The sequence below is a fragment of the Hermetia illucens genome, chromosome 1 (genome assembly GCF_905115235.1).
Source record: "Hermetia illucens chromosome 1, iHerIll2.2.curated.20191125, whole genome shotgun sequence".
Classification (NCBI taxonomy): Eukaryota; Metazoa; Arthropoda; class Insecta; order Diptera; family Stratiomyidae; genus Hermetia; species Hermetia illucens.
In genome coordinates, this window is record NC_051849.1 from 35453983 (window position 1) to 35465888 (window position 11906).

Consider the following 11906-nt stretch of genomic DNA (forward strand, 5'->3'; position numbering starts at 1 on the left):
GTTTTTATTATAGTCGTTAATTTACGGAAGAGCGCGTATGTATGACCGTAAGATGCAACAATGAGCAATCTGTCTGCAGCCTGCAAGTACTATTTGTCTGGTGAATTTTTTTACTTCAAGTGCGCTGGCAAGCATACTAAAGGTCATGGTGAAAATAATAATCGAGAAATTATTGAATTATGGCTTTTAAGGATATTGCTTGGGTATAGTTTAATTAGGTTCATGGAGAGTAACGAAATGGACTTGGAATTTGTGTGGAAGACTGCCTGATGCTTTTCTATAAATATGGATAAATTCAGTCTCACTGAACAGGTAGGAAAAAATAATGGAGTACTTGCGGCTAGTAGGTCTCCGATGCAGCTGCCAATACTTATCACTCTTGGACAGGTATTCCTTCCTATTCATTTATACATAGACTCTATGCTGGCAACTAATTGATTGTTGAAAAGGTCAAAGAAAACTTGCCTGCGATTTTGCTGAAAACGTGAGAAGGTTGGGCGGAATTATGGAGTTGATTACATCTAAATTCTCGGTGTACGATCATGTGGCCAAGGTTGCTCTTTTCAGCGGCCTTTATGTTTCCTGAATACATCTTAACGTACCATAGAGTAAAAACACTCGAAAAGTATCAACACTGAAACTCCCCCTCAGAAACCACCTTGTCATACACTAAGGGTGTCCAAAACATGAATACAGAAGCTTTAAATTTAAAATCTCCAAGTGGTAAGAAACCACAGACTTCGAATCCACCCTTGATTATGAGAAGTCAGGTCGCGGCCGAGGCGCGGATTTGAAAGGACTCACCACATTCAGACAACAATTCTACGAATAAATCTGTGAAAGGCATGCTTTCCAACTCAATGGAAAACTTGCACTTAGAGTCTATGGCACAGCCAGGAAAGTACTGCAACCATCACCTTAAAAACCCATGAGCGGTACTATTGGCTAAATCTTCCCGTACGCAAAAAAGGAATGTTTGGAAGAGAGAAACTTCAGCCTCTAAGGAGAGGCGACAGCAGGATGAATTCTGCCCGACAGAATCTTCCGCTTCACCATTGCCAGGCAAAGAGGAAAAAAAAGAATCTAGTGATGTGGTCGCAAAAAATGGGGCCGAGCGGCCGGGACACCGTTAACTTGGGAAGTCGGTGGTAGAGGAAGACATCGCAGAAGAACCTGAAGCAGCTTGGAAATGATGACATAGACTTGGCCAAGTGTGGTAAAGTCCAGATAAGTCATACGTCCTGGTAGCCCCGGTGAGACCCACATTGGATACAGCAAGTTCTTCTGTCAGCAGTAATGCGCGCAAGAATCGTAAGACCAACACATCTTGGGTATATATCTCTCGCAGAGACTAGCACCGCTGTGCTGGAAGGCGATTAAATCAGTGAGAGAGATGTTAAAGCTGGTCCCTCCCATAAGATTATGGACGAAGGCGGGAAAGAAGAGAACGTACGCGAAAGCTGCAGCCTCATTTCTGACCGTTGCCATGGGAGTTCCCTACAAGGATGGCAATATTTCAGAGAGACAATTTATTATCCTCCGAGAATGTCTGTGGAAAAAGTATAGGAGCCGGGAACGAAACCAAGATTTAATAATCAAGAATTTGGCAATGGGCTTCTCCATTTGAAGTCCACTGATGAGGATGCCTTACAGTGGCTCCGCTCCAACAGGTAATCCCAGCTTTGGGTTCTAGCGGCCGAACCAAGTTCACAATTGTGATTGGATACTTGGTCCTTGCAGGAAGGCACTGGACATTATTCGCATGCTGCGTGATTTCGGACACTGGAGGGTAAAGCTCATGAATGCCAGAAAGGACAAATCTACAAACATGGAGGGTTCCAACTTGGTGTTCGAACTGCAGAAAAAGTGTCTGAACTGTAGAGAATTTTGATATTGATCTCAGACTCGCAAAAAATTGCAGCATCTACAGTGCACTTCTCCACTATGAAACTCTGCACGGAAGTTAATACACATAGTAGCGGCTTGCACTAGCAAAGGGGCTCAAGAATAAATCCTACCTGTTAATGACTTCTCCTACACCTTTTACGGGCAAGTTTAGTTTAATTTGCATTACTGGGAAAAGCTGCAGCTCAAGGCTCAGTCAGGGCTTTGTTAGGTCCACTGTACTGTCCCCATAAATCGCCTTTTCAATGGCTTTCCGCCTACGGCGTTCACAGGCTTTTGCGAATCTGAGAACATTCTCTAGTGGCAGATTTTTCATTGAAGAAAACTTCACCAAGGTGTCTTCTTCTGAGATCTGAGAAGGCAGAGCAGCTGCATATGGCGTGCAGGACCGTCTCTTCCTCCTCCTCACATTGGGTGCATATAGCCAAAAATACCATCAAGACCCTTTCCATATGGTAGTTTAAGATGCAATGCACCGTTAAAAGTCCTACTAGGGTTTTCAGGTTCCACTCCTTAAGAAACAACAAAAGTGCCCTTCTAGCTGCCCTAGGTTCTTTCAGAAGAATTTTCGTCTGCCGGCAAGAATTCAAATTTCTCCACTCGGCTACGTGAATTCTTGCAATTTTACTCTTCAGAGTAGACTTGACAGTGGATGGCCGGATTTGAAAAGCTGGTTCTGGCCTCAATGTTGTGGATTTAGACCCTTGGCGAGCCCGTCTGTCAGCCTCCTCATTACCAGCGATGTTGGGCACCCTCATCGGGAATGTTTCGTTCAGTCGGCCAAGTTTTAGAAGCACCTGATGACAACTCCACACCAACTAGCTTGATATGTCGTTGCTGTTTAGTGCTGATAATGCTGCCCGACTATCGGAACAGTGAGTTTTATTATGGATGTATACATTCAATGAATCTATTGCGATGTTTTATGGGATAAACCAAAGCCCGAGATGTGAACAGAACTGGCTTGACGCCCGGTTGTGGGATCAGATCTAGATACTCAAACAGGAATAGGTGTTAAGTGGAATACAGAAAAATCTTCAGCGTGAAGAGATGAGAGCCTTTATAGATAAGGACATGACCACTGCTGCACCTCGAAAGACAGCAATTCCCATAGAAATCAAACATGAGGGGATCGAGTTTTTAACGGCATGGCGTGAGGGAAACGTAGTTGCACACCGGACGTAATATATGCTTCAAAACATTTTCTATTACATTTTAGACTGAACTTATGTTGAAAAACATAAAATTTTGCCAAATTACCCTGCAACATGCCAAGCCCCTTCATATCTATTGACAGCGAAGCTGACAAAGCCGCAGGACTGCCCTAATATTTTCCTGATACAAGAGACATGGTTTCCAGGATCTTTTGCGGTGAAAGATCCATAAGGCCGATAGCCTACGTCCTGATATCAAAACGGTTAGAAGCAACTATGCGGAGACAGTTCTGTTCCAGAATCTAGTTACCGTCAGATCAATAGCGAGAAGAAAAACAGCACAGTTTCCTCTGTTTACTTAGCCTATGATTCTTTGTGTTCACTGCCGACGCAAGAACTAAGAGATATGATAGTATATGCAGAATCAAGTTGTGTCGAACACTTAATAAGTTGCGATGTGAACGCTCAACATATTTGTTGAAGGATTAGCGAAAGTATTACTAGAGGAGGGAACCTATATAATTTCATCACTTCATCTGGTCTCATGACTCCGAACGTAGGGTGCACCCTTACATGCATGGGGCCAACAAGAAATGAAGTAACCGACATAACAGCTTGCTATTCAATGGCCTTAGAGTTGATTACAGACTGGCGGGTGCTAGACGAACCCTCACTATCAGCCCACTAGGAGCTTAAGGGCTCCTTTGACGAGAGAAGATCAATTGGGAACTCTGAATTGCACACTTTTAGACTGCTTTGAAGAGACTTGTTTTATTTCCCATGGCAAACGCGGTAAAACGGTTCCTTAGTGGAACCAAAAAAAATGCAAAAACTCAAGAAATTAATTACTGGATTACTGGAAACTGTGTTAAGATGTGGGCCTGACGAAATGGGGCGGAAAACGTGGGCAGGATTTCCTCCGAGCTCGGAGTCTTGTCGGAATAGAAATTTCAATGAAAAACGGTATCAAATGGGGGCCCGCATAATTTCCTTCCCCTCCCCTCCCCCTGATTTTTCCACAAAGTTTCCACCCTGGACCCGAATTTTCTTCTTACGACCTGGGGCAGACCTATCAGTAACGACGTCTAGCTGCCGTATGAGGACACGATTTTGGAATGTACTTACGAATGTACTTACGTATCCGAAAATATTTGTAGAACTTGTTCCGCAAAACTACTTCAAGGATGCGCATTCCTTAAGGCAAGCTAATGCTTTCGAAACTGACATCACTTTGTTCTTATAGTAAGGATAGTGGTCTTATACTGCTTCATTCTATCTTACTTCTGTCGAAATTTCTACTGAAGTCAACGCAGTAGTCATAAAAAAATATAATTTTATGCCACAGTAAGATGATAAGAAACTGTACCAACTGATCCTACAGGTTGGGGGTTGGATACAGCTGACAACTCTACACGGAAAACCAACGTTATTAAGCCACAGAAGGAGCCTAGGACAGGATGGATCTTACAACGACGAACCCAGCAACGACAACGGAATAAGGATTTGTGCATTTTCTCATAGAACGTGCGCTCCCTGTACAGAGATGAAGTTGCCAAGCAGCTAGCCGATACCCCGTCCCAATATAGGGCTACTGTAACAGCGTTGCAGAAAATGCGTTGGACAGGAACGGTTTCCTGGAGAAGAGCCACTACACCATATATTATTAGTGGCCATCCAGTAAACCATGTGCTCGGAGTAGGTTTCTTAGTCAGCCAAGAAATGAAACCCGCTATTATCGGCTTTGAAAATATAAGCGAAAGGCTATGGACACTGCACTTGCGAGGCAAATTTAGAAATATAAGCCTCATAACCTTCACACCCATACGTATGAGACTGCAGAGTCGGAGGAGGATACCTTCTACGAGGCGGTTGAGCGGACCTTCGAAGCCTGTCCCAAGTATGATATCAAAATCATACTTGGAGATTTTAACAGTCAAATGAGGACGGAGCCTGTATTCAGGCGATACTTCGGCTCCCATAGTTTATATAGGGATACCAATGATAACCGACTACTGATTATTGGGTTAGCAGTATCGCATGAAATGGTTGCTGGAAGTACCTGGCTTGCGCGGAAAATGGTCCAAAAACATACGTGGGCCTCTCCAGATGGAACCACTTTCAACTAAATTGACGAAGGGGAAAGGGAGATATCACACAGTACAGCAATTAGTAGAAAGTATCACGTTGCTGAATACCATCTATAAGATATTCTCCGCTATCTTGCTAGGCCGGATAGCCCCATACACCCACAACATCATTGGCCCATACTAAAGAGGTTCCACTGCAGGCAAATCAGCAACAGATCAGATTTTCTCTCTGCGGCAAGCAGTGGAAAAACTTTTGGAATATAGACATCAGTTGCGCCATCTTTTCATCGACTTTAAAACCGCCTATGATAGCGTACTGTACACGGCCATGAGAGAATTCGGTATCCCAACGAAATTGATAAGACTAACCAGGCTAACCCTGACCAATGTGCGAGGCCAGATAAAAGCAGCAGAATCACTCTCGAGACCATTCGACATCAACAACGGTCTACGACAGGGAGATGCCCTATCATGCGTCCTCTTTAATCTGGCCCTGGAGAAAGTGATCAGTGATGATGAGGTAAATGCGAGGGGTATGGTATCAAGTCCACCCAAATACTGGCCTATGCTGACGATATCGACATCATGGGAAGAACCACCCGAGACGTACAAACTACCTTTATCCAGGTCGAGCAGGCGGCGGGAAATCTTGGGCTGCACATTCTCAAAGGAATGTGACAGACAAAACAAAATATATGGTGTGAACGTCAGCACCAAGAACCAACCAACCAACAACAAACCGCACTGCTCAAACGGGAAGAATAAAGATAGGGAACTACAACTTTGAGATCCTTGATAATTTCTCCTATCTAGGATCGAAAATTACAACCGATAACAGCTACGACAATAAAGTCCACGCACAGTTGTTGACAACCAACAGAGCATTTCAGCATACAACATATATGTCAACATACATGGAGTTCCTTATTAAGCCAGGCCTTGGCCTGATACCGGTTGTTCTGCCGTAGACGATAAATTTTGTACCGGCAAAGAAGACATCTTGCATACGCGTTCCAAATTCCATGGAAATCTAATTATTAGTATCAAAGTTATAGCAGTTCAAACTTATCGATTTCGTGCGAATTAACAGCATCCTAAGCCACACAAATAAGATGCTGACGTTATAATTAATGAGAATAATTGGCATTTCGGTGAAATATTAAATTCCATTCATGAAGAATCTAGCCCAGCCCTCTTTTTGTGTCTATTGTAGGTTAAGTTCTTCACATTTGCTAATAATATTAAATTCCTAGTTTGAAGCTTATGAGGTTGACTATTATCAATATAGCGCTTTCCATCAAATGATTTATTTAAATCGCTTTCTAAAAGATAGAGGCCAATCGAATTTTTTAAACTATGTGACATCCATCGAAGACGACTCCCGCAGCTTTTCCACGATCGGTTCAACCCCATATCGATCGCAAATATCCTTATTTCGGATGTGATCAAAACGTATCGTGCCGTATCGTGCCTAACTAGTCCAACGCAACATTTTCGCCTCCATTACCGCAAGACGCCGTTCATTGTATTTTATAGTCGGCCAACACTCAGAACCATAGAGAACGACAGGATGGACAATATTACGGTAAATTTTAGATTTAAGACGTTCGTTCATACGTCGATCTATGAATGCTACTTCATCCAGTTTGCGTTAATGCGTGAACCAATTTCATTACGCAGCTCTCCATTGGCTGATAGCATTGACCCAACGTAAATACCTTGGTTCAATTCTGGGCAGATCGCTACCACTAACAGAAATGTTCGATTTAAATATCTCAAATCAATGCTATCAGCCAGTGGAGAACTGCGGTATACTCCTCACATAAGGAAACACAAAACCTTTTATATCTGAAGCGTGAAGCTTCCGGTTTCCCGGTTTGTTTAAGTTATTAAAATAGTAAAAGGTTATTAATTTTAATAATGCTAGCCCGGGACAAGACAATATAAAGGCGAAGATGATTTACGTGCCGTACGATCAGTGGACACTACAACCTTACAAGCACTATCCCCGCTATATATTCTCGACACAATACTCTCCAGAAAAAAATCGTACCATAGAACCTGTCATATTTACATATATCTACATATTTTATATTTATAGGTTTCACCAAAAATCTACATTTCAATCTCTTTCCATCTTCTCAGTATAATAGAGTCTCCTATTGATTTTGTTTGCTAGACAAGACATAACACATAGTTTTCCACTTGTTACCACTACTTGTCATGATAGATGAACACTGGAGAACACTCTACACGACCAACAGCATGACTTCCAGAAAGTCAGATATATTGAAAATTATACCGAAAACCCAGAACATTCTCAATGTCTTCGTTTGAATTTCCGCTCCAATAAAGATAGATAAATCAATTCATTCAAAAGGTGGTTCCATTAATTTGATAACCAGTTGTCTATCACTTCAAGGAGAAGGATAATCTACACATCCAAATAAACATATTCACTATTCGCAATGATATATTACACCGTGGCCCTAAAACCTAGAATAAGTCATGAAAACATTGTCGTAGGCCAAGGTTGCTTAAGGAAGTAAAAATTACACCCACTCTGTCATACTTCGGGTCGTCCACAACGATTTCGTTACTCTATTTAGGTTCCAAAGAGTGAAAGATACAAAAGAATCTTCAACCATTAACTACCCACTGATGAATGAATGTAAATATTTACATCGGTGTTTTCATCACAAAGGCATCATCACCACATCGCATTAACTGTGCACTCGTATTGCTCAATATATAACAGAAAACATTTCACATTCTCATCTGCATTTCCCACATTTTCTCGAAGGCTACCTTTTCCTCCCTATTCAGATTCTCTTCAATTCCAGGTCCTTCCGCTTTTATAGTCGTATCTTAGCCACCACCACCTGCACCACCCACAAAATTTTCCCACTTTCCGGCTGAAACACTTTTCAAGCACCTACAGTTTAGTAACGGCATAAGACGGTTGACTATATCCGTTTCTGATGCAATCTGCCGATACGTTTGATGCAGCCAAAGATAAAATTCAAGAACTCACCGATTTTCCTCAAGACACCAAAACTCCACCGAATTTTTCCTCCAAAATCACTTTGAATGTTCGTGGTTTCTCTGGGGCTGGTTTTCGATGCGTCGCGATGCGTATGGTTAGCAATGAACCACGCCAACAGGTTGCCTGGAAACTTTTTCCTTCGATACCAACGAGAATTTTCTCTTTTGATTTCACTTCATGAAAAATTTTTCCACTTTTCTATTTTCGATTCTTCACAATCAATCTATTCACCACAAAAACGATATTTTCCTGTCGAAATTTTCGCAATTAATTTTCCTTCTTTCGAAACTTTTTAATATATTTTTATTGGCTTTTGGCAAACACACAGAACGACAAGAACCCTGCGAACTCGGGATTCTGAAATTTTGATTGGTCGAATCAAAGGGCGGACAAGGTTGACGAATTCCACAATAATTCACCTAACAGAACTTTTAGAAACGTTTCAAAAAGAAGAATTTATCTTCCCGCGATGCTTAGCATTCTTGGCTCAAAGAAAATTGGGAGATCGTTCCCCACAGTGTCGCCTTCACGGCTGTCCGAGGTGCGAATAATGCTGCGGGACGGGCGTGCAAGAATAGCTACGAACGCAACGGCAGCAGCGGTAGTAGTAGCGGCGGCAGCAGCTCTAGTGCTCTAGAGATAAGCGAGCAGTGGAAAATCCGAAATCTGAACGTCCGGATGCAAACACTGATGTGAATCGACTCAAACTCCCACGATTTCAATCCGCGACTGACACGCTTCCACATTCGCTTCCCAAAGAAGACCAACCAGCCCAGCTCGGTCCAAGAAGCGGAGCAACAAAAGCTTGTTCGCCGATAGCTGCTCGACTGGCTAGAGAATCACCCGCTAGCCCAGCTAGCGACCGCACTTGCAGCGGGAGCGACGCCAACCCGGGCGCGTCCTTGCCCCACACACCCCGCCGGCACCCCCCACATGGACTCAACAGCTGAATAGCCGGCGAGGAGCATCGCCTTCGTAAACAAATCACGCAAGTTGCTAAGTGAGCGCTAGCGAAAGCCAACGAGCCCCAGCGTCTTATCAGTGCGTCCACGGAGTTTCCCAGCGATTCAGTGTCAACTCGCCGGCATGCCGGTATCCAACGAAAGCTCCCCAAGTTTATTCTCACCTGGAAACAGGCGGAAGACCAGCCTCGATACCTGGCCGGAGACGGGGACAAGTGGAAGCGAATACGAGCAACAAGTTGAACGGAGGCATCAGACAGGCAACAACAAATACATTGTGGGAATGGGGAGCCGATGCACCGCACATATGGGCGAACATATGATTGGGGCCGTCGTCATCCGAGTGGCTACCAGCCGGCCCAGTCCACCTGTGAGAAAAAGCTCTCAGTCGTCGGAGGCAGTGGAATTGCCAGGTAGACGCGCCGGCTCCAAAGTGAGTCACGGGGGCGAAATAACGCGAGCAGTTGGTGTAGTGCTCATTTTAGCGTTGGGGAGATTGGATGCATTTTGTTGCGTGATGCAATCGAATTGCAAAAATTGATATATTGCAAGAATACATAAGGTTTGGGAGAGAAAGAGAGAGAGAACGATTGGTGATGAGAAAATTTTTCCCTTAAATTTCTGTCCCCTGCCCTTGCCGGCAACAACCCAAAATAGATAGGAAAATCTGGATCTTTTGATAAGCTCCTGTATTAAATTTCTGAGCTACTTTCCGAAAATAGTGCAAAGCAAATTAATCTTGTATTAGGCAAGCGACTTTAACTTTAATTTGCATTGACTATGATACATAGAATTTCTCCCAGAATACGGTAGGGTCAAACCAGAGAAGACAGAAGATTTGAAAACTATTTTTCATTAATTCTTACTTAAATCTAGAGACAAAAGCCTAGAAAACGAAAACAGTGCTATAATGATAAGCGAATTTTTAAAAAGAAAAAAAAAACAAAAAGTAAACCCAACATCACATCGTCTCCCATCCCACAACTAACTATTCTCAACAGCACTTAACAATTGTAATCGGACAAGGATCGATTTTATTCTTAAAAGTTCGCTTTATTTGCCGAGTTCGCTGAGGTTCTGGCGAATGCGCAAAACTTCTATATGGACCTTTTGTATATCATACATTCCATTATTCGCATTTCTAACGTTTTGTGTAAAACAAAACCCTATTAAAATCAATTTACTGTCTGTCTGTCGGTTTTTTTAAGGTTTCGTGTGAAACAAAATAGTCGCTTAAAGTGTTAGCTTTTACTTTTTATTATGGTCATATGTAATTTCTTCGGAGCATTTTTGTATTCTTCATGTAACTGCTCGTATCCAGATCGATTTCTATTTCGCTGACTGCGCCTTCTGGCCTTGAGGCAGGCCTTGCGGCATTCTGCGATTCCAGAGTTCCACTAAAAGTTTGGAACTCGCTTCTGGGATACAACATACTTTGGTTCCTCGCAACTTTTCACCGATCTGTAAAGCTTTATCTTCTGCGCTTCCTTCAAGCGCTGTATTTTGCTACAGCTGCTTCGAAAATCATCTCGTCACACTTATTAGCTACCCACCTTTCAGCTCTCGTCCGGGACCACTTCATTCGTGTACCATGCATGATTTCAAAAATCATGGCGTGGTCGTCGCTATGCGTATATTCTTCACTGATATACAACGGGAGATCTTTCGCTAAAACATCACTAACAAAAGTGACATCTATCACGGACCCCATTTCTCTCTTTCGGAAAGTGTTCACGCATGCAGTGTTAGCAACTACAAAATTCAGACGAGAAAGATCTTCGAGTACTATACGTCCTCTTGCGTTCGTTTCTCGGCTGCCCCATTCTTCAGCCCATGCGTTGCAATCGCCAACCACTCTCCTAGGGCTATGGTTGTTTGCATTCATTGCTAGCCTCTCCACCAAAGAATGGAACTCCTCTCTCGTAAGGCTTGGAGCCGCATACCAGCTGTAAATCGATATTCCGCCTATTTTTTGCTCTAGTGAAGCCACTCTCGAGAATCTTGGTAGTTCCTCCTATGGCCCGATTTCCGCAAGTCCATATTGCTGCTTTTCCGCTCTTATCTGGGACCCAAACTCCACTGTCTAGATTTTTGTACTGCTCGCAAATAATAGCGACGTCGATTTTGTTTTCCAATATTGTCTGGGAGAGCAGGTCCTGAGCCACTTGGCAATGGTTCAGGTTTAGCTGTAGGGACCTAATTTGCGCATAGTGTCGATCGTCTTCCTATACACAGGACATGTGCTGCTGCCTGTGATATGGGCGCTGTCAATGTCGTTTCTTTGCCTGCAGAACAAACTATTGGGATTTTCTTCGCAGACTTTTGCAATGTGGCCTTTTTTATCTCATTTACGGCACAGATTGGACCTAGGTGGGCTAGTACATTTTTTCGCCATGTCCCTAAATTCTAAACACCTGAAGCATCTTTTCAGAGTTATCTGCTCTTGTAGTCGGCAGACGACCCAGCCAAACCGAACTTTACTAGCAGTGATAGCCCTTTTGGCCGCTTTAAGTGGACTTATGGACGCAGTTTGTGTGCCGCCATATGCCTTCCTTAGCCGTAGAATATCTCGCTCCTGTATTCCCAGTTGGGATCGTAGGGCTTGACAAATTTCTTCCTTCGTTGTAATCTGGTCTAAGTCTTTACACTCAATAACCACGCGAACCCAGTGACGTTTCGATTTTTTTTCTGCAAGTCTTCTGGCTTGTTTTCGCCTGATTTAAATTCCAGCAATAGGTCGCCCTTCTGCGTT

At 43.2% G+C, this 11906-nt stretch overlaps 1 protein-coding gene across 2 annotated transcripts in view; it reads right to left on the reverse strand.

Annotated features, from left to right (window-relative positions):
• LOC119652254 (sestrin homolog) overlaps positions 1 to 9021 on the reverse strand; it is a 283703-nt gene extending 274682 nt beyond the window's left edge. The window contains exon 1 of one of the 2 annotated variants that reach the window (XM_038056245.1): positions 8181 to 9021. The gene's annotated coding sequence lies outside the window, so the exon portion shown is untranslated. The remainder of the gene's footprint in view (positions 1 to 8180) is intronic. The other variant, XM_038056237.1, reaches the window with a different exon arrangement.
• Between the last annotated feature and the right edge of the window lie 2885 nt (positions 9022 to 11906).